At 37.0% G+C, this 24874-nt stretch overlaps 1 pseudogene; it reads left to right on the top strand.

The window, feature by feature from the left end:
* The first annotated feature begins 9867 nt into the window (after positions 1-9867).
* On the top strand, positions 9868-10467 carry LOC132651145 (zinc finger protein 120-like; annotated as a pseudogene).
* Positions 10468-24874: the final 14407 nt, after the last annotated feature.

Here is a 24874-nt window from a genome sequence, read left to right as displayed (position 1 = left end):
CTTTGGCCAGCATTGTGCTCTAGGTTAATTAAATGAATCCTAGTCTCTGTGTGGTGATTTGGCTATACAGCTGTTTAGGAATAACCACTGCTTAACTAAAAGATTAATCAACAGTAAATATTAATAATCTACAACAAATGGCACTCAACTAATCTAAGTATCCACACCCTTTAAATCCTACTTTAATTTAATTTGGTGGGGAAGAGGAATAAGCTCTCAGCGATACAACCCAAACTTTAAACCTAAAAGGTCCCAGATAAATTACTAGCTCTTTAAAAGAGACTCTTAAACATGCCTCAGAACAAAAGACAGCCTACTTTGGGCAGAACTGAGACTGAACAAAACTGGCTGCCACTACATTCTAACAGGATGAGAGAAACATTAAAACAGACTTCTCAGAGCTTGGCTGATAATCTCTTCTATGGTTTTAAGACAGAAATAAAGGAAAGTTTAGAAATTATGACTATGGTTACATTCATAGTCCTCAATTTAACTTTTATAATTGACTTAGCCTTTTATGTTTTCTCAAAGGCAAAGCCTTTAGAAGAGATAGTGGAACAACACAAAGAACAAGTAGAACAATATGAAGAAAAAATGAAGTTTGGAAACAGGACATAAAACGAGATACAAAAACTTACAGAATATGATAAACAACAGGAAAAGAGGGCAGAGGTTTTAGAAAAGATACTGGAAAACACAAAGAACAACTAGAACAATATAAATAAAAATAAAAGTTAGAAGAGAGGCATAAAACAAGACATTCAAGAGATTATTGAACAAAACAAACAACAGAGAGATAGGTGTGAAATATGGGTACAGACCTTAAAAGAAGATTTTAGAATACTAAGTAAAAAAAATACTCAGAATTTCAATTATGCTAGGGTGTCTAGGGCTATTTGCCCCTGGATAACTGGGTTCTGGAGATGCCATATTGCTCTGGCATCTACCCATTGGGCTATCTTAGTTGTTTGAAGTTAGTTTCTGGATATTCCTGGACTCTTGTAGTGGAGAGAATCCCTTTAGCAGGAAGATGGTTTTTCCTGAAGAAAGCCTTCTCAGCATTTTGGGTATAGTCACTGGATGGCCGGTGTTTTTCAGGAATATCAAATGGCAGAGAAGCACTTAAAGGAATGATCAACCTCATTAGCCATTAGGGAAATGCAAATAAAACAACCCTGAGATTTCACCTTACACCCATGAGAATGGCCAAGGTCAAAAACTCAAGTGACAACACATGCTGGAGAGGTTGTGGAGAAAGGGGAACCCTTCTGCACTGCTGGTGGGAATGTAAACTTGTACAACCACTCTGGAAATTCAGCTGGCGCTTTCTCAGACAACTAGGAATAGCGCTTCTCCAAGATCCAGCCATACCACCCCTAGGCATATATCCAAAAGAGGCTCAATTACACAAAAAGGACATTTGCTCAACCATGTTTGTAGCAGCTTTATTTGTAATAGCCAGAAGCTGGAAACAACCCAGATGCCCCTCAACTGAAGAATGGATGCAGAAATTGTGGTACATCTATACAATGGAATATTACTCAGCAATGAAAAATAAGGAAATCATGAAATTTGCAGGTAAATGGTGGGACCTGGAAAGGATCATCCTGAGTGAGTTGTCCCAGAAGCAAAAAGACACACACGGTATATACTCACTCATATAGACATACAACATAGGACAGACCCACTAAAACCTGTGCATCTAAAGAAACTAAGCAAGAGAGAGGACCCTAACTAAAACGTCCAATCCCTATCCAGAAAGGCAAAGAGGATGGACATCAGAAGAAGAAAACAGGAAACAACCTAGGAACCTACCACAGAGGGCCTCTGAAAGCCTCTGCCCTTCAGACTATCAAAGCAGATGCTGAGCCGGATGGGCAACTGTTGGGCAGATGAACGGAATTTTAGGTAAGAACTGGGAAATAGTAAGAGCTGGAGAGGACAGGGTCTCCACAAGGAGAGCAACAGAACAAGAAAATTTGAACATAGGGAACTTCCCAGAGACTCATACTCCAACCAAGGACTATTCATGGAGATAACCTAGAACCCCTGCACAGATGTAGCCCAGGGCAGTTCAGAGTCCAATTGGGTTACATAGTAATGTGAAGAGGGACTGCCTCTGACATAATCTGATTGGCCTGCTCTTTGATCACCTCCCTCTGGAGGGGGGGGGAGCAGCCTTACCTGGCCACAGTAGAGGACAATACAGCCACTTTTGATGTGAACTGACAGACTAAGATCAGAAAGGAGAGGAGAACCTCCCCTATTAGTGGACTTGGGGAGTGGCATGCAAGCAGAGGGAGGAGGGAGGGTGGGATTGGGAGGAGAGGAGGGAGGGGCTTATGGGGGTATGCAGAATGAATAAAGTGTAATTGATGAAAAATTTAAGAAAAAAGGGAAAAAATAATTTAAGAACCTTAAATGACTTTCAAAATTGGAGGAAAACATGGAGTTAGTCAATTGGCATGGAGCACGTCTCGCCCCTGGGGGCAATGGTCTCCTGAACCTACTCAGACCTCGGACACCACCACTGCTAGTTCTAGAACTGACGCAGGATGTTCCAACGAGGGGTTAAGGCTTCTCATAATATTTCCTATAAGCCCGCAACTGTTTGTCTATATCCCCCATTTTTATTCATTATTAGCCAGATAGAGCCAAGTAATTGTGGTAATGATACTTGCTTTTTTGCCCAATGCTGGAATGCTAGTAAATTTAGGTATGCCCTGGTTACTTGCATGCCTCACTGGGTGCCTGTGCCCATTGATGCCCCTCACGCTATGACTCTCTTCAGACAGAAAAATGGCTGGTTTTTATGTAAGTGAAAGATTGTGTTGACATGATTCTTTAGACACTCTTCAATTGTGGGTGACAGTATCTCTGAGCTGGATAAGAAAGCTAGCTGAGCATGAGATGATGAAGAAACAAGATCAAGGCAGGAAACAATATTTGCCATGTTTTTTTTTGTTTGTTTGTTTGTTTTTTTTGCCTAAGTTTACTTGAAACTTGAGATTCTATCCTAGGATTCCAAATTGATGGAATCTGATCAGACAGGACCAAACAAGAATGGAAGATGTACCCACAGTGTGTTCTGTTTTATCAACATATTTTACCAATGTTAATATTAAAATGCTTAATGTATATATGGTTTGAAGTTACATGCTTCTTTATGGTCTCATTTCTTACTACATGGCACATCATGCTGAAGTTCTGCCTTGTAAGCGAATTTTCTACAGGTTCTATATAATGCCACAACAATGAAATTTATTTCAAAAAAGCATGTTATATATGTATAATATGGCTGTGTTCTTAGACTATGACAGATATATGAAGATTTGATGACGGTTTTGGGGGTTTATTTTGACCATTTTAATTTGATGGTCAATGTCATGTTGCCAGTTTTCCCTCTGGATATTTCAGGGAATATATTAATATTATTCTTTTTTTCACTTTTATTTATTATGTTTATTTCATGTCCCACATACACCCCCTCCCTTATCCCCTCTCAATCCCACTGTTTCTCTTTGAGTGTATTAAATTTTTTAAAGAAATTAGTTTGTTTTTTGACTTCCCCTCCCAGAAAAAAATGGAGCCCTGGTCTCCCTGTATCACTCCATTGCAGCACATCAAGTCACATCAGGACTGAGCATATCCTCATCCACTAAGGCCAGTCTAGGCATGCCTGATGGAGAGAGGATCTAAAAGCAGGCAGTAGAGTTCATATTAGAAACAATCCCCTCCACTTACCGCGCAACCCACATGGACTAAGCCACCCATAGTACAGATAAGTTCAAGAGGCCCAGATCCAGAAAATGCATGCTCCTTAGTTGACGCCTCATTTTCTGTACCTCTCCCCACGGGTCTGGTTTACTTGTCTCTGTTAGTCTTCTTGTGGCTTCCTATCCCTTCCAGGTTCTTCTATCTTTCCCCCAGTACTTCCATAAGACCCCAGAGATCCACCCCATGCTTAGGTACAAGTTCCAGCATCTGTCTCCATGGGCTGCTGGGTGGAGCCTCTGAGAGAACAGGCATGTTTAGGCTATTTTCTACAAGCTCAGCAAAGCAACATTTACAATTTCTTTGGCTGGCTCTCTAGTGTAAGGTGGGTCTCAGGTTGGCCCAATTATTGGTTGGACTGTCCCTCAATCTTTGTTCCCTCATTATCCCTAAACTTCTTGCAAGCAGGGTAATTTTTGGATTGTGGGTTTTGTGGTCCAGTTGTTGTTCCCTCTCTCTACTAGTCCTGACAGGCTAGGAGGTAGTCACTTAATTTTCCATGTCTCTTTTCCCCTGCACCTCCATTAGAAGTCTCAGATAGAGTCACACCCAGGTCACACCCAGGTCCTCTCAGGAACCTTCCCTGTCAAATGACTCCAAAGAGAAACCACCTCAGTTTCCCTTCTTGTTCTCAGCCTTCTCTCCTCCTACTACAATTCTCCCCACATCTGATACCCACATTTGTTTCCCTCCACATTCCACCTTCTGCCCAGTTCCCTCTCTTCATCCACTCCTGTTGTTTGTTCTGTTTTCTATTCTGAGTGACACATTCTGGCAACCTCACATGGACCCTTCTTGTTACTTAGCTTCTTTGGGTGTGTGGATTCTGGTATGCTCATCCTGTACTATAGGTCTAATATTCACTTATAAGCAATGTGTTTCTTTCTGTGTCTGGGTTACCTCTCTCATGATGATGTTTTCTAGTTTGATTCATTTGCCCACAATTTCCATGATTTCTTATTTTTAATAACTGGGAGTATTCCATTGTGTAAATGTACTAGAAGTTCTTTATCCGTTTTTCACTTTCTGGCTGTTATGAATAAAACAGGTATGAACATAGTAGAACAAATGTCCTTGTTCTATAATGGAACATCTTTTGGATGTATTCCCTGGAGTGGTATAGAGGTATGGAGGTAGAACTATTCCCAATTTTCTTGAATGCAGCAGTTTGATTACCAGGGAAGTTGTGCAAGTTTTCACTCCCATCAGCCCTGGAGGAAAGTTCCCTTTTCTTCACATCATTACCAGAATGTGTTGTCACTTGAGTTTTTTATCTTAGCCATTTGCGCGGTGTAAGATGGAATCTTAGAGTCGTTTTGATTTCCATTTTTCTGATGGCTAAGGACTTTGATCATTTCTTTAAGTGTTTCTCAGCCATTTGAAATTCCTCTGTTATGACTTCTCAGTTTAGCTCTGAACCCCATTTTTAAATTGTTTTATTTGATTTGTCGGTGTTTAATTTCTTATGTTCTTTGTATATTTTGGATATTACCTTTCTGTCTGATGTAGGGTTGGTGTAGTTATTTTCCCAATCTGTTGACTGCTATTTTGTTGTATTGATAGTGTCCTTTGACTTATAGAAGCTTTTCAGTTTTTTGAGATCCCATTTATTAATTGTTGATCTCAGAGCCTGTGCTGTTGTTGGTTTCCTGTGTTAATGAGTTCCAGAATTTTCTCCACCTTGTCTTCTAAATGTTTTAGAGTGTCTGGTTTTATGTGAAGGTCTTTGAACCCCTTAGAATTGAGTTTTTGCAGGGTGATAAAAAAGGGTCTCTTTTCATTTTTCTACATGCAGACATCTAGTTAGACTCCCACCATTTGTTGAAGATGCTGTCTTTTTTCCATTGTATGATTGTCCTTCTTTGTTGAAAGTAAAGTTCAAGTCGGAGTGTGGTTTTATTTCTGTGTCTTATTCCAATTGTACAGGATTGTAATGCTATCAAGGGTATTTTATTTTTCCATTTGAAGTTAATGTTAGCTCTTTCAAGGTCTCTAAAGAACTATGTTGGAATGTTGTTGGGAAATGCATCGAACCTGTAGAGTGTATTTTTAAGAATGCTGTTTTAGAGAAGGGGGATAAAGGGAACATTTGGCAGGGGAGTAGGAAGTTTGCTACAGGGGGGATACAAAGTGAATAAAGTGTAATCAATAAAAAATTAAAAAAGAATGCTGTTTTATTATGTTAATCCTTTATATCCATGAGTTTGAGAGATCTTTCCATCTTCTGATATTTTCTTCAGTTTCTTTCTTTAAAGACTTCAAATTTTAGTCATAGAGGTCTTTCACTTCATGTTGTTTGTAGATACTGTTCAGGGTGTTTTTTTTTTTTTTACAAATTTCATTCTCCAGCCATTTTTCATTTGTATACAGAAGGACTAATGAAATTTTTAGTTAGTTGTGTTCCCAGCCATTTTGTGGAAAGTGTATATCAACTGTATGAATTCTCTGGTAGAATTTCTTGGGTCACCTAGGTATACTACTAAATCATCTGCGAATAGTAATACTTTGAATTCTCCCTTAACAATTTGTATCTCCTTGATAACCTTCAGTTGTCTTATTGCTTTAGGTAGGACTTAAGGAGTATGTTGAAGAGATAAGGACAGGGGAAGCATCCTTTTCCTGTACCTCGTATGAGTGGAATTTCTTTAAGTTTCACTCCAAATGATTTGATGTTGGCCATCAGCTTGCTTTTTACTGCCTTTATTGTGTTTAGTATGTGCCTGGTTCCTTATATGCCTGATTTCTCCAAGTCTTTTAACATGAAGGTGTGTTGGATTTTGTCAAATGTTTTTTTCTCATCTAATGAGATGATCATGTGATCTTGGTCTTTCAGTTTGTTTATATGGTGGATTACATTGATGGATTTTTATATTTTGAACCATCCTTGTATCCCTGAGATGAAGCCAATTTCTTTATCGTGTGTATCTTTGATGCATTCTTGGATTTGTTTTGTGAGGTTTTTATTGAATATATTTGTGTCACAGATAGCTATTAGCTGTCATGTGGGTGCTGGAAATTTAGCTGAAAGAACAGACAGTGTTCTTAACCACTGAACCATACCACCATCCCCCATGTTGCCTATTTATGATCAACATTTAAATTGCTAATATTTTCATCTCTCCTTTTGTAATTGTTCAAACATACATTTCATTTTAAAAAGATCACATTAATATTACAGTTTAAAATGAGCCACTTCAGGTTTCTAGACACATATGCAAAACTGGAGTGAATATATAACTCTGTAGAAACTTGAGAAAGATCTTTAAGGTTTTTTTGTCTTGTTTGTTTGATTAATTTTTGCATGTTATTCAGGATCTTATTATGTACACCTGAGTGTCCTGGAACTTATTGCAAAGAGCAGTCTACCATCCAGCTGTATGAAATACACGAGCCTCTTTCCTGAGTTATTTTGGAATTAAAGTCATCAGAAAATATACCCAGCCTGCCCATTCTTATAAGAATCAGGAATTGTTTATACTATTTCTCTCATTTGGGCTCAATACTGTTGACCTGTTTATTCTCTCTCTCTCTCTCTCTCTCTCTCTCTCTCTCTCTCTCTCTCTCTCTCTTTATCTGTTACTTGACGTTTCACTTGCACTTGCAAGGCTATATCCTACTAAAATGATACAGAAATTAGAGAGGTGAACCTCACTATTGAGTTTACTCCTAGAAAGAGTTGATGAGTACATTACAACTTGTGTGTGAGAAAATAAGTAGAAGACACACCAGAATACATTGAAAATGTTGTAAATGAAGGATACATTTCCAGTATTCTAAGTATCATGCTTTCTGTTGTACATGTGCGTGGATATTTTAGACAGCATTGACCTACAATGATGTGCATGTGAATTTCACTCGAGAAGAGTGGGCTTTGCTGGATCCTTCCCAGAGGAATCTCTACAAAGATGTAATGCTGGAGACCTACAGGAACCTCACTGCTATAGGTAGGACAGTGAAATTTCTTTACTTTTTTAAAATATGGGGAAAACTCTTTATTCATTATTGAAGTGCTGCTGTAATTTCTCTTGAGGATGAGGAAGAATGAGGTGAATGGTTCTTTGATTGACCATAGAGCACGACTTAAATTTTGTCTTATTTCCAATAATAAATCATACATTTTCTGTTACTGTATTTTAGGCTACAATTGGGAAAGTCATAATATAGAAGAGCATTGTCAAAGTTCTAGAAGACATGCAAGGTAATTTTCATTGTAAGCTGATATGAATATGGTTCTGAGAAAATGTTAATATGTTCTGGAAGTTTGAAAGAGAAGGGAGAGTGTAAATGAACTGTTTTAAGTGTATTTATTGATGAGATGACTAACTTGTTACTAAACCATGTACCTCCATGTTAGTATTTGATGTGTGTTTGCAAGGCACTCTAAGAAAGAATGCAAAGAAATCATACTTACGCAAGATCAATGTTTAAATTATTTACTCATTAGCGCTATGAGGTAAAACTGCAATTTGTTTAATCTCCTACAACTAAGATATTGCCAAATGTTTTCACAGTAAATAGGTGATGAAAGTATATCCAAAACATTATACTAATCAACTCGTCCATAGTAAAATGGGGTTACTCATATACTTGTAGTAATATGCCTAAGTTTTGTGAGAAGGGCAGTTTTTTAGAGTCAAGAATGTTGTGGAAAAACCATGATCTCTATAGCACATGTCTGTGATGAACAAAACTCAAATGTGTGAATGTATCATGAAATCATGTCATTTGTTATTATTCTTTTAATAGTTATATCATCATGTATCACATTGCGTTCAAGTCATTTTAATATATGTATATTGAAAGAAACAATGTACCACCCAGAACAACTAAAAGGTATAGTAGTCCCCATTGTGAATAGATGTTTAAAATTTTCTACCTAGTATCCTTTATATGGGCTATTCAGAGCTGCCAAAAGTACAAATTATAACAGAGCCTTTTTAATAGTTTCAGCTTAGGCAATTTAACTGAGCAGATTCTGAACCCTTTTTATCCCTATCACAAATAAACCTAGCACAGTGTCCCAGTGCATGGCCAACTCTACCTCTTTGCTCATGTTCATGTCCGTCTATAACCTCACTGGCCGGCTGGTGAACCGCCTGTCATTTGCTTTCTTCTTCCCAGCAACCCTCTCTCACTCAGAAGTTCTGTCCTCCATTTTGTGCCCCGCTACCAGTTGTTATCTCTTTCTTGTTTGGCCATAGAACTAACAATACTATGATTTTTTCAGTACTTAGCTGATTGCTTGCTCATCATTCAGCATTGCCATATACTGTCACATTTTCACACAATATACACCAACATCAATTAGCTAGCTATTCACCAAAATTAGAAATTCTCACAAAAATCACATTAAAAAATATAAGTTTTAGGAATATACAAATTATTCTTTTTCTCACAGTTATCTTTACATATTTAGTTTGGCGCACATATAGGGAAAGTTATTAATGTAGTCACTGTGTTAAAGTTCTGAGGTATTGCAGTTTTCTACAAATATGTGGTAAAAATTGTATAGAAGAAAGTATATGATAAATGTGAGCCAGGTAACAAATATTTTTACCATCACAGGTACTTTCAAATATGCAAAACAACCCTTAGAGAAGGAGAACACCATGAATATAAAAATAAAGATGAAAACTCAAAATGTAATTCTTCTTTACCTTTAATTCAAATTGCAAAATTAAGGCATGTGGCAAAAACGTCCATTAGTGTAATGAATGTGGTAAAGCTGTCATATATGCCAATTATATTTGCAGGTATGGAAACAATCATAGTGGAGACAAACTCCCTGAAGATACTCAATATGAAGTCTTTGCACATCACAGTAGTCCCCACACATGTAAAAGTATGCATACTGGTGCAGATTACTACAAATGTAGCCAATATGGTACTGTCTTTGCACATAAAAGTCATATCTTAAGACATAAAAGGATACGTATAGGAGAGAAACCTCATGACTGTAACCGATGTGGTAAAGCCTATGCATATAACAGTGATCTACTAAGACATAAAGGAACTCACACTGGAGAAAAACATTATGAATGCAATCAATGTGGTAAAGCCTTTGTATGTAACAGTAGTCTCCTAGTACATAAAAGAACTCACACTGGAGAGAAACCTTATGAATGTAAGCAATGTGGTAAAGCCTTTGTATGTAACAGTCATCTAAGACATAAAAGAACTCACACTGGAGAGAAACCTTATGAATGTAACCAATGTGGAAAAACCTTTGCAGATAACAGTAGTCTCCAAAAACATAAAAGAACTCACACTGGAGAGAAACCTTATGAATGTAAACAATGTGGTAAAGCCTTTGTATGTAACAGTCATCTCCTAAGACATAAAAGAACTCACACTGGAGAGAAACCTTATTAATGTAACCAATGTGGTAAAGCCTTTGCAGATAACAGTAGTCTCCAAAAACATAAAAGAACTCACACTGGAGAGAAACCTTATGAATGTAACGAATGTGGTAAAGCCTTTATATGTAACAGTCAACTCCTAATACATAAAAGATCTCACACTGAAGAGAAACCTTATGAATGTAACCAATGTGGTAAATCCTTTGCACAGAAGAGTCATCTCCTAATACATAAAAGAACTCACACTGGAGAGAAACCTTATGAATGTAACCAATGTGGTAAAGCCTTTGCACATAACAGGAGTCTCGTAGTACATAAAAGAACTCACACTGGAGAGAGACCTTATGAATGTAACCAATGTAGTAAAACCTTTGCAGATAACAGTGTTCTCCTAAGACATAAAAATCTTTGGTGCAGAAAAGTCTTATGAATATAACTAATGTCATGAAGTCTTTTCATGTAACACTTATCTTGAACAAGAACATTTATTGTAGTGAAACCCTCTGAATATAACCAATTTGTCAAAAGCTTTGCATGCCATAATAATCTTCATGTACGTAGAAGAAACACAATGGTTAGGAACTTTATCAATGTAAGCAATGTGATAAACATTTTGACATAATAGTAATCTAAGACATAAGGAACACATACTATAGAAAAACCCTATGAATGTAACTAAGGTGGTTACATTGCATGTAACAGTAGTCTCCTAATACAAAAAAGAACTCACACTGCAGAGAACTCTTCTGGATGTAATCAATGTGTTAGTTAAAGCCTTTGCATGTAACAGTCATCTCCTAATACAAAAAAGACCTCATCCTTGAGAGAAACCTTAATAATGTAATCTATATGGTAAAGCCTTTTCACATAACAGTCATCTCCTAATAAAAATTTGCTCTTCACAATCATCTTCAACGTCATGAAAGAACAAAAGAGTATGAGTGTATTTACATGGTGAAGCTACTCCACGTTTGTATAATCTTCGTCATCATGAAAGAATTCATACAGAGAGAAAATTTATGAATGTGTTAAAATGGGAAACCTTTACACATATCTATATTCTACATCATCATAAAAGTTTCAAAATGGAGAGAAAAATCTGAGAATATAATCAATATGGTAAGCCTTTTGTGTTCTTTTGTCCACTGAATCCAATACAACTCAAACATGTCAATACAGATGAAAAAAAAATATTGTCATCCAGTTTGATTAGGGACACATAATGTTGAACTGTGATGCCTACCCATCCAATGAGCCAGAAAATTACAGAGGTCCTGAGCTTGAAAATCGTCAACCTATTTACCGTTTTACAGCTGCATGATTTCCATCAGTCATGGTTTAGGGATATGGGATTTGTTTACATCATTGAGGAAGTCACCTGATGCAAAATGTAGGTTTTACAGTCAAAACAATCATATCCATTTGTTCTTTTGTGGTTAGGAAAAGGTATTATGTTTTAGGAAAGAGAATCTGTGGTTTTGGTCAATCGTTATGTTAGGGGACCAGAAATCATGGTATGGAACAGTCATGTTTTGGGCAACAAATGTTAAGTAATTAAAGCCGGTCAGCTACTGGGAAGTCTACAGCTTTCCTAGGAACTATGAACTTAAACTAATGTTCACCTTATAAATCAATGAAGGCTGGTAACTAAAAGGAAATACTTAGGACAAATTGCTTTTGCATCTTCCCACATACAATTTGCTTTTACGTTTTGTATATCAAAGTCATCTTCAAATATACAAATGAACAGATAGTAGATAGAAACTTTACACATGTATTCAATGTGATAGAGGTTTTTCTTAATACAGTTATCTCCAAATACATAAAAGAACACACACCGCAGTGAAACCCTCTGAACAAGCAATGTGGTAAATCCTTTTCACGGGGTTGTCTTTGAAATCATGAGAAAAAGTCATGCTGCAGAGAAACCCCATGAATGTAGTCAGTATGGTAAAGTTTTCTGCTTCATAGTACCATTATATAAGAATAAAAGCTTTAGTGTGTTGGCTATGTTCCAAAGCCTTTGCATATCACAGTAGTCTTTGAGAACCTAAAAGAACTCATTCGGAAGAACATCTATTAGAATAAAAAATTTTTTAAGATCTTTGACCCACCAGCTTGCATTCAATTACACGAGATTATTTTTGAGGAAAATTCTAACAAGTGTCAACAGTGTATGCATGCATTTATGACATCCATCCTTATTTTGTTTCCAATTGAAATCTCATAAGGACCAAAGATGAATGTAAACAATAAGATAATCCTTTTTTATTTCACAGTTCACTTCAATTACATGAAATAAATTATCCAGTTGTAAAATCTATGTGTGCATATTATTGCATTTTCTGTGACCATACACAATATCCAAGTCAACTTGCAAATGTTTTTACTTTGCCTTATGACCTGAGAGGTTATGGGATCACTATAAATCGGACACGACAAGTGTCATAGCGGCAGCTAAAGTAGGAAGCTTGGAGCTTACAAACACCACCTGCAGCATGAAGCAGAGAATGGGGACTACAGATGGTATGCAACTGAAAACTATGGAGCCCACCCCAAGTAACATACTTTCTCCAGCAGGGATACATTTTTTAAACATTCCCAAATGATACCACCGACTGAAAAGGATTCATTTCTCTGATTTCTAAACCTACATGTTTGATTTCTTTTGCATGAAGGAATTCATGATGAAGATATTTGTAGATAAGCCTGTAGATATCTCAACACCTGAATTCAGTAGTGAATGCTTATACAAGTAAACATTCATGAGTAAACATATATTTAAGAATTTGTTTTAATTTCCCTTATGTGATAACAGTTTTTCTTTGTGTGTTTATGTGCCTGTCCATTCTAGTTTCCAAGTAGACTAGACCCACTGATTTTCTCATACCAAGAATTATAGAAAGTTGTCCAAATCCTGAACTAGGTCCTGGGAATGAACTTGTCTTAACTGCAAATCCATGTATCTAGTACTGTAAATATTTTAAATCTTAATATATCATCTTGATGGCAGGAAGTAGAAAAATATTCATAGAAGAAAGAAATGTTATTTATGCAAAAGTGTTTATTACTTTGGACATAATAAATGTATTCATTTCCAAGAAAAGAAAATATTTTGAATCTGTTTTTATCAGAGCCACAGAGGAAGTAATTATTTATCATGTTCACTTCATTATAATGGAGGAGATCCCCAATTGTGGTTGTGGTCTGAATTTTGAAACATTAGAGTAGGTATTGAATTGGCTGTGTGTGTAGCAAATCCATTCACAGAAGTTTATTATGTTGTTCTGATATTCCTTCTGTGGTGGCTGTTCATGTTCTAATGCATTTCCACTTGGTTATAGGTATTTTTCTGCTGCAATGCATAGAATGGAATCCACATCCTCTATGTGGCCCATTGCTTATTTATATCAGAAAGTGTGAAATCATAGTTTTCAAGGAAGGGTCTATGAGAACTTGTACTTTTTTTATGTTTTCACAAATTTATTTAAGATGTTTGTTTTTAAGCCTTTCTTGGATATAAATAATTAATTGATGCTTAATAGTATGTGTACGTATGTATGTATATATTGTTTGAAGTTTCATGCTTCTACATGTTCCCATATTTACTATATGGCACATCATCTTGAAGTATTGCCTTCTTAGAGATTTATCTAGAAGTGATAGTTAATGTAACAGCAACAAGATTTATTTCAAAAAGACATGTTATGTGTGTGATGGACTATTCATTCTTAGGCTATGACAGATATATGAAGAGTGTGGGGTCTATATTCGTCATGGTTCTATGATCTTCAAGGTATGTTGTCTCTCTTGCATACCACAAACACTCCCCACTAAGCTCATTGAGACTCATAAACCTTACTTGAAAAATTTCATCAGTACAATATTGTCTTCTATTCTGATTATGAATATATTGTCATCTGAGGATGGGAAAAAATGAAATTATTCGAATAATAAATGCTACTTGCAAATGAAAATTATACACTCCTGTCTTGTTTTGGAATGTGTTAGTTCTTTCTTAGGAGTAAAGACTTATTCTTAAGAATTTCTCAAAACTGCAAGTGAAGGTCAAAAAATTGTCCCAGTGGGTAAATTTAGTTATTGCTAAGCCTGATGATTTGTGCTCAATCCCTGAGTAGTCCATATCACTGCTAGAGCTTTTTCTAATGTTTCCATAGTTGGGCTGCTGTGTATGCAAATTCACACACTAGCAGATACGCAAATATATTTTCACGCTAAATAAGGGCCAGTGTAGTCACGGGCCAAAAGACTCTTTGTGTTCCATGTGAAGAACTTATATATGAGATGTAGATAATAAATAGCAATAAGTTGTACTCTCACTAGTACATATACACAATAACATGTATGTATACACAAACACACTCCAGCATTTTTTAATTTATTTTTATTTTTATTCATTACAGTTTATTCACTTTGTATCCCTGCTATAGACCCCTCCTCATCTCCTTCCAATCCTACCCTCCCTCTTCTCCTATGCCCCTCCCCCAGTCCACTGATATGGGAGGTTCTTCTCTCCTTCCATCTGATCAAAGAGCCAGGCCCTGAGTTCATGTCAGAGACAGTCCTTGTTCCCATTACTAGGGTACCCTCTTAGACACTAAGCTGCAATGGGCTAAATCCTTCAGGTACTACATTATCTCCATTTGTGGTCCTTGTTTAGATTATGAATCTCCAAAAATCCCTGTGCCCAGATTTTTTCATTCTATTTCTCTCCTTGTGGCGCTCCTGTCCTCTCCAGGTCTTTCTATCTCCCCCTTCTTTCATTAGATTACCTGTACTCTGCTCAAAGGTTAGTTATGATTCTCAGCATATGTTTTGATACCCTTCTGGATAGTCTTTCAGAGGCCCTCTGTGGTAGGTTCCTGTACAGCTCCCTGCTTTCTCTGTCTTCTGATGTCCATCCCCTTTGCCTTTCTGAATGAAGATTGAGCATCTTACCCAGGGTCCTCCTTCTTGATTAGCTTCTTTAGCTGTACAGATTTTAGTATGATTATCCTATATTATATGTCTAATATCCAGTTATAAATGATGAAATTAACAAAGCAATGCAGCCACTTATAGATGACAGAAATTATTTGTAGAATTTGAAGACTTATTGTTGTTCATTAAAAGGAAAATATTTCCTCTGTATGTCTTATTTTATCCTTTAATTTATTGATTCAAAGATAAACCACTTAAAAATCATAGCTTGGCTCAGAAGTGCATCCCTGTCATCCTAAACCTAGGATTCAGTGGCAGGCTGATCTCTGAGACTGAGGCTAGATTGTTCCACAGAGTGTGTTCTCTGTTTGTTTGTTTTTGAGACACAATTTTCTTGTGTAACTTTGGCTGTTCTGGACTCACTTTGTAGACCCAGCCATCCTCAAAATCACATAAATCTGTCTCTTCCTCCTTGAGTGCTGGGATTACAGGTGTGTGCCACCATGCCCAGCTCCATGGACACTTCTAAAACAGGCATGGCTATGTAGGAATATGATGTATCAAAATGATTTCAAAATGCAAACTATCAAGTTATAGATTTTTTTTCCTGAGGGATAGTGTACACAGGGATGTTACAAGTTTTCTGAAATTGGGCTCTCTGTCCTTTCTGTAAGTGAGAACTGTAGTATTGTAATATCCCACTCATAGATCAGACATTATTACCAGATGGCATTGCTCTCTGAGCAATCTACTTTCATGGCCTCATTTACTTTATTTTCAGCTAAGAACTGTGGTCAAAAATAAATATTCCAGATGCATTTCTGTCCATAATTTTAAAAAAAATTACATCTATTTCTGCATGACTTTGAGCCAAGAGTGCCTTTTTATCTCATTTTTACATTATTATAACATTCAGAATAGGACTTAATTTAGAATGTCTCTGAGTAGACAAACCCATATTTGAAATTATCCATATGCCCTAAGGTAAATTCCGGTGCTTGCTTTGTTGAAGAAAACCATTGCTTTCGAAAGGACTCTTATGCTCTTCTTGCCTGTGTCAGGAAAATCTCTTTCTCAGGTCTTGTGTCTTCACCGGTGTAACAAAACACGAAAAACACAGGCTTTAAGAGCAACTGTGCAATCAATAAATGGGACCTCATGGAACTGAAAAGCTTCTGCAAAGCAAAGAACCCTGTCTACAGATTGAGAAAGGATGTCCACTAACCCTATATCTGACAGAGGGTTAATATCCAGAATATATAGAGAACTCAAGTTAAACAGCAAAAAATCAAGTAATCCAATTTAAAAAAAGGGGGTACAGAGTTAAACAGAGAATTCTCAGTAGAGGACTATTGGATGGCAGAGAAACACTTAAAGAAATGCTCAATATCCTTAGTCATCAGGGAAATGCAAATCAAAACATCCCTGAGATCTCACCTTACACCCATCAGAATAGCTAAGATCTAAAGCTTAAGTGACAGTACATACTGAAAAGGATGTTGAGGAAGAGGAGCACTCCACTCCTGGTGGAAAAATAAACTTGTAAAATCACTTTCGAAATCAACCTGGCACTTTCTCAGACAATTAGGAATAGCACTTCCTCAAGATTCAGCTATACCACTCCTAAGCATATACCTAAAAGATGCTTAAGTATACAACAAGGACATTTGCTCAACCATGTTTGTAGCAGCTTTATTTGTAATAGTCAGAAGTTGGAAACAACCCAGATGCCCCTCAACTGAGGAATGGATACAGAAATTGTGGTACATATACATAATGGAATATTACTCAGCAATAAAAAAAAAAAAAACAAATCATGAAATTTGCAGGTAAATGGTAGAAACTGGAAAAGATCATCCTGAGTGAGGTATGTCTTTCCAAAAGCAGAAGGACACACAGGTGTATCTTTCCAGAAGCAGAAGGACACACAGGGTATCTACTCACTCATTTGGATATTAGACATATAATATAGGATAAACATGCAAAATATGTGCCCCTAAAGAAACTAATCAAGAAAGAGGATCTCGCTAATTTGCTCAATCCCCATTCAGAAAGGCAAAGAGGATGGACATCAGAAGAGGGAGAAAACAGGGAACAGGACAGGAGCCTACCACAGAGGGCCTCTGAAAGACTTTACCCTGCAGGGTAACAAAGGAAATGCTGAGACTTTTAGCCAAACTTTGGGCAGAGTTCAGGGAATCTTATGAAAGAAGTGGGAAATAGTAAGACATGGAGAGAACAGGAGCTCCACAAGGAGAGCAACAGAACCAAAAAAATCTGGGCACAGATTTTCTGAGACTGATGCTCCAACCAAGGACCATTCCTGGAGATAATATAGAGCTACTGCACTGATGCAGCCCATAGCAGTTCAGTGTCCAAGTGGGTTCCATAGTAATGGGAACGAGGACTATCTCTTATCACCTGCTCTCTGATCACCTCCCCATGAGGGGGGAGGAACCTTACCAGGCCACAGAGGCAGACAATGCAGCCACTCCTGATGAGACCTGATAGACTAGGATCAGAAGGAAGGGGAGGAAGACCTCCCCTATCAGTGGACTTGGGGAGAGGCATGGGTGGATAAGGGAAAGGGAGGGTGGGATTAGGATGGGAAGAGGGAGGATGCTATAGGGGGATACAAACTGTATCCCACTGAATAAACTGTAATTAATAAAAATAATTTTAAAAAATAGGATCTTTTACTGTCATGCTAAACCATGAAATTTCTTCTGTAAATCACTGAAAATAAGAACCTGTGAAATTGATAAAGTTCAATTTATGCAGCAGAATATAATAGAATCTTCTGGATTTAAAAATTGAAATGATTTGTATGAAATTTAATGTTTTTTAAATCAAAGATGAATCAAATAAATACTGGAAACATGGTGACACATCTTCAACACCAGCACTTTGCATGCAAAGGAAAGCAGATATCCAGGAGCTTAGTCCACACTGCTCTTTGCTCTACTTGTGAGGCTTCAAGCCCAAAAAATGAAACAGAGAAATTTTTTATAGTAATAGTGTAAAACATAATTTTCAAACATGAGATAAAAATAACTTCCAGTTCAAAAAGACATCAGTAAAATTAAATGAAGAATTTTGAGCCATCATACTCTCATAATATACCTGATTAAGAGATATGGAAAGGTGTGGCAGTGGTTTCAGTCATTGTATTTAATTTACTAGCATAGATCAACTTTAGTTTTTAACTAAAATTTAAGTGACTTCCTTCTTGAATGGGTTTTGTGCCTGATGTCAAGACAGGAGTTCTTACCAGGTCTTAACAAAATGATGTAGCACTTGGGGGCAAAGATCAAACAAAGCATAGCTGCACTGGAAGCCAAGATAGAAAAGACTTCCATAGCCACCTTGACCTTCCCCTTTGTGTTGTAGTAGACAGGGAGGAAAGTGACCCACACACAGAAGAACACATGCATGCTGAATCACAGGAACTTGGCTTCATTGAATGTGTCAGGCAAATTTCTGGAAAAGAAGGCCATGGTGTAGCTCCCAAGTGCCAAGGAGCAGAGGTATCCCAGGACACAGTGGAAGGCAGCTGCTGAACCTTTGCTGCACACAATGATTATATGGCCATGTTCAGCATGAGCATCATGATCAATGAAGAGTGGAGAGGTAAACACCCAGATTCCACAGAGAACATGTTGGATCATTGTACAGATGTGAATGATGAAGTTAGGGGCCCTTGATACCATTAACCACCTCACCAATCTAGCTGAAACAGTCACCTTGAATGCAATAACCACTGTGATAGCTTTAGCCAACACTGTGGGGAGAGCCACAGTGAACAAAATTACAAATGCTATCTGCTGCAAGATGCAGGTGGCTGTGTTGGGCTGGCCAATGAAGAGCAAGGGACTGAGGAAGCAGATGATAAGCTGAGAGTCCTATTATTGTCCTTGACAATGGGTGTGTCTTTGTGATTAACAAAGACAATAATAACCACTGCTGTGAGTGCAGAGAAGCACAGTGCTGTGGTGGTGAGAGCCATCCCCAAAGGGTCTTCATAGGATAAAAAGGTCACAGGTTTCTGGAGGCAGTGGTTCTTCTCTGAGCTTGCATAGTGACTTTCTGGGCACATCACATACTGGACCATATCTGTTGATAAGTGAAAGGAACTGTGAATGACTCCTCAGGTGTACCCTTTCCAGCTAAGTTATTCCTCAGCCCCAGGTCATTAAAATGCTTCCTGACTCACCTTCCTTTGTTGTTTCAGAAACAAATGTTAAGCAGTCTGTGAATCATTTCAAATCTATACAGCCATTTTTGCATAAGGTAACAAAAATAAAATAATCCCAAAGATTTTTCTTTGTATTTCTATGTTTAGCCTGAATTTGTGTCTCTGTTGCATCTATTTTATATGTCATAAATTTCCAGAAAATATTGCGTAGTCCTAATTTCATTCAGACATCATTTTATAAAATAATCACTAATTTCTGGGTATATATTTTGTCCAATATGTACAATAATCTTTGAAATTAATTTCTTATGTAGTATTCTAAGACTTGGAACCCATAGTTATTTATTTCCATAAAATCTCTAGGGTACACAAATTGGTTCATATTAATGAAAACCATTACATCCTTGTTGCTTAAATCCTTCACTAGTAATACATTGTTACTTTTAGCTCTAGCATTATTATTAACCTATAGGTAGAAAATTTTTGAAATATTTCCAGGTATTCAATAAGGTTTTGAATACTCTGCTCCTAATATTTGTGACTTTTGTCTCGAATTAAAAAAAACATAACCTAGACCCACCTTTGCAGAAATGAAGCACATAGACTGCTCAGTTTCTATGTGGGTACCCTAATATGGGGAACTGGGACTCTCTCTGACATGAAGCCAGTGGCCAACTACTCCTGGTGGGTGCAGCCATTCCAGGCCACAGAGGAAAATAATGCAGCCAGTCCTGATGAGATGTGATAGTCTACAGTCAGAAGCAACAGGAAGAGGACCTCCTCTATCAGTGAATTAGAAGAGGGACATGGGAGAAGATGAGGGAGCGTGCGTTTGGGAGGTTATGGTGGAGGTGGCTACAGCTGGGATACAAAGTGAATTAACTGTGATTAATAATAAATAAATAATTTTTTTAAAAAGAAAAAGAATATATATCAAAATACAATAAATCAACAAATATACAACCTTGATTCGTAATGAAATTATTCTATTACCTTAAACTTTTTTGTGTGTATTTCAAAAAAAAAAACTATCACCTCATCAAATTTCCTCTGTTTTACATTTGGAATTAAACATCAAGTTTATTGTCAGGAGAATCAAATTTCTATTTTTATATATTCTTTTTTTCTTTAGTGATCATGGAAATCTAATAATGTTTTTTCTCAAGATTCACCAGGTTCTTTGCAAATATATTTTAGCTATTAGCTTAGTATTTTTATAAGATTTCTGACTATGAGGATGAGTGTGTCTTTGACTCTTACTTCCTCTTGGAACACTTTAAATTTCTAATTAAGAAACAAGTCTTTTTCTTTAATTTTTTATTTAATTTTATTTTTTCTTATCAGTTACATTTTATTAACTCTGTATCCCAGCCATGTCCCACTTCCTCATTCCCTCCCAGTCCCTCCCTCCCTCCCTCATCTCCACCGTGCCCCTTTCCAAATCCACTGATAGAGGGGGATCTCCTCCCCATTCATCGATCCTGTTTTATCAGGTATCTTCAGGACTGGCTTCGAAGCCCTCCTCTGTGGCCTAACAGGACTGCTCCTCCCTTGGGGGGTGGGGAGGTCAAAGAGCCAGTCATTGAGTTCCTGTTAGAAATAGTCCTTGTTCCCCTCACTTTGGGAAACCAATTGGTTACTGAGCTACCAAGGCTACATCTGAGCAGAGGTTTTAGGTTATATCCATACATGGTCCTTGGTTGAATGTCAGTCTCAGAAAAGACCTTGTGCCCAGATATATTTGGTCCTTGTGGAGCTCCTATCCTTTCCCCATAATACTAACTCCCCTTCTTTCATATAATTCCCTGTACTCTGCCGAAGGTTTGGTCATGAGTTTTTGTATCTGCTTTGAAAACACTGCTAGTTAGAGATTTTCAGATGCGCTCAGTAGACCCCTGTCATACATTCAATGCACATCCCATCTGTTTTTCTAAATGAGGATTGATCATCTTACCCCATGACCGTTGTCTTGATTACCTTTTTTAGGTGTATAGATTTCATTATGTTTATCATATCTTATAGGTCTATATAAGTGAGTATATACCGTGTTTGTCTTTCTCCTTCTGGTATATTTCACTCAGAATGATCTTTTCTAGATCCCACCATTTGCCTGCAAATTTCATGATTTCCTCCTTTTTGATTGCTGAGTAGTATTCCATTGTGTAAAAATACCACAATTTCTGTACCCATTCCTCCGTTGATGGACATCTGGGTTGTTTCCAGGTTCTGGCTATTACAAATAAAGCTGCTATAAACATGGTTGAGCAAGTATCCCTTTTGGGTACTTGAGCAAAGTTTGGGTATATACCTAGCAGTGGTATAGCTGGGTCTTGAGGAAGCACTATTCCAATTCATTTTATGCAGTAACAGAAATGGCTGCAAATGTTTGCATATATGTCAACTGAGGGAACCACAAACTGATGGAGTCCTATGAAAGAGTGGAGGCTCCCTAAAATGTAGAAATATATGTATACATATATATATACATACATATGTATACATATAGATATAGATATACATATGTATATATAGATATACATATGTGTATATCTATATCTATATCTATATCTATATCTATATCTATATATATATATATAGTATCTATCTATAGTATCTTTGGTATTTATCATTCCCTGACATATCCTACAGTAGAATTTCTAGACCATCCATAGTAATTCTTATATGTAATTATTTTGTAATCATTGAAATAAATATTAAAACTGCTTGCTCTATAAACTCCATGGAATCTACCAGAGTCACCCTCACAAATTCTTCCATTAATGCCAGAGACAAAGCCTGCCTGAGCATACCATATTCTATACACAGTCATGTCCTTAAATGGAGTGTCAGGATATCAACCAAGTAACAAAGATTTGAACTACCATTTTTCCTGTGTTCAGTGGGGTCTGCCAAGGGACCCTTGCAGGATCATCATCACAGATAAGAAAGACTTCAGTCTTTCAACAGATGGGAGAAGATGCAGATTTCCACAGGGAAACATGAGGCACAACTGTAGTGTCCTGTGTCAAGGGGGAGGGAGGAAGAACTTAAGGAAGCAGAAGTGTCAAAGATACTAGGAGAACACTGCCCACACATCAAGTTATTAGAACTTATGGAGGCTCTCAGAGTTCAGCGAGCCTATAAGGTTCTCACCTAGGAATTCTGCATATATTTTATTATTGTGTAGATTGGTGTTTCTGTGAGAATTTTAGTAGTGAGTGCTGAGGATGTTTCTGATTTTTTTCATCTAAAATTGTGAAAAATTTTCTCCTACTGGGTTTCCTTTTCCAGCCTTGATATTATGGTATGTGCTTTGTTTTATTGGAGCTTCTTATATCATGTTTGATGATGCCATTAAGAGACCTGATCTTTTCTGAGTTGAGGCACAGTGTTCAGTGATCAGGGAGTGTGAGGAGGTGATTGGGAAAAATTCAGAAGTGGGAAGTGGAGGAAGATTGCTATCAGGATGCAATATATGAGAGAATGATTAAAGTAATTATTTTATGCTATTGTACTTTATAAATAAGTTTGCTCTGGTGTAGGGTTTGACCTTCCACTGAGTATGCTGTTTTAAAGATTTTGTTCCATGTCTCCTGTGTCAGGTGGACCAATGAAATACATGATAGGGAGAGCAAAACAGAATAGCATAGGAAAACACAGAGTTTGTAAAATAGCAAAAAAGTAAACTATTCTCAATAAGGATATAACTGATAATCTGATACTCCTCTTCTCAGTCTTATTTTCCTCTCTAAATACTTCCTATCTTTATAGTTTTAAACCTTTGGCTTCCTGAGTTGTGTTGTTGGATCCCATTCCCTTAACTGGGCTGTATTGTCTGACCTCAGAGGCAGAGGATGTGTCTGGTCCTCTGGAGACTTAAAATGTCAGGGTTGGTAATTCCCATGGGGGAACTTCCCCTGCTGTGAGGAGGAGAGGGGAAAATTGGGGAAAGGGTGTATGAGGGGAGAGAATAATTATAGGGCTTCCATCAGAATGTAAAATGAATCAATATATACATTAATGGAGAAAAACTTTAGCTAATGTATAAAATGTATTTCAAGATTTCTATGACTATTTTGTATACTTTTTATATCTCAGGGATTGTAAATTCTTAGGTTTGGTTTCAACAACTGTACACTCTTCAAAAATATCAGATTAAAGGTTGTAAGAAAAATGGTTAACAGACAAAGTATCTACAGCATGCTTATGTGTAACTTTCATTCAACTCTTGTTTAGAGAAACATCTGTCAAAGCATAGCGTATATGTTACTTGGATACAATTACTGTTTCTGGAAAATGGAACTTAGAAACATCGAACATCTGACCATGGTTTATAAATTCCCAAGGTCATAAATGTTTATTCAGATTAATTAAAACTGACTTAGAAACATATGTCTAAGTTTTTAAGTGTCTGAAAACCCACATATATTTCTACTAACTGTGCTCAACATTAGGCTTCTTGAATCACCTAAGAAAGGAACAACATATGTTTAATGACTAAGGTATGTTTTATAAATAAGGTTTATAAGTTCCTATGATCTATCCAGGACACCAGAATTTTATTTGAAGATGTAAATATAGCCTCTTTGTCTTTGTTTAGTTTGGATAAACTGAGTCACCTTAAAAACTAATATTCTCTAAAGGTACAATATGAATGGATCCGGGAAAGTAATATTTCTAGTCGTTCTGTGAACTTTATTTATGTTTTAAGGTTTTCTTTTGTTGTAAAAGATCTTCAACTAAATCTTCGGTTCAAAAATTTGAGGCTCAAACTTAACATGGACAAAAGCACAAACTTGTTCCAAATGATAAAAGATAATTAGGGCATGCAAGTCAATGGTTAGTCACCTTACAAATGACCAAATTCTTTACCATGTTCAGAGTTAGGCTTATCATCATGCTCTGTACAAATATAATTCCCAGTCAGAGAAAAAAGCTTCTGTATACGCTATCAAGGTCAAACCTGAAAAAAGTAACAAAATATCAGTGACGTTTGTTTAAAATAAAATGTGTTTATTAAAGTAGATGCATTTCCCCAAACTCTTCACTGGGTTCCTCTGAATAAGGATTTAAGAAACTTGATGAAAAAAAAATTCTCTGGTAGACAAAAATACCCACTACTACAGTCAGAAGCTAAGGCAATTCACAAATACCAGCAGAATAAACTATTTTCCTCTTGATCATATTGTAATAGTGATAATGCTGACAACAGAAGAAAGAACTGAAATATGCTTCACCCACCAATATATTGCTGCCCAACCTTTGGACACTGTTGAGTTAAATACTCTACTCTGCCTGGCCATCATAGGTTACTTTTTCCATGTTTCTCCTCCAGAAAAACATCTCTCAGACCTCACGGGTCTGGTATTTGAAAGCTAATGATGCTCTGCATGGCAACTGAAGCCTTAATGTTGCCTTGGGTGAATAGTCTGTCTATTTCTGCTCTCCGTGAGGTATTTGAGATAGCCCTTGAAGTCCCAGACTGGGTGCCCTGATATCCTTTAAGTCACTGTCATTTTGACTGATACAGAGGCCATTTGGATTATACTACTTATTCACATTTACCACTCTCAGATATCTGGTGGTGTTGACAGCAAGTTGTCAC

The sequence above is a fragment of the Meriones unguiculatus genome, assembly GCF_030254825.1.
Source record: "Meriones unguiculatus strain TT.TT164.6M chromosome 13 unlocalized genomic scaffold, Bangor_MerUng_6.1 Chr13_unordered_Scaffold_40, whole genome shotgun sequence".
Taxonomy (NCBI): Eukaryota; Metazoa; Chordata; class Mammalia; order Rodentia; family Muridae; genus Meriones; species Meriones unguiculatus.
The sequence above is the reverse complement of the archived record's forward strand: the minus strand, read 5'-3'. Positions and strand labels throughout refer to the sequence as shown.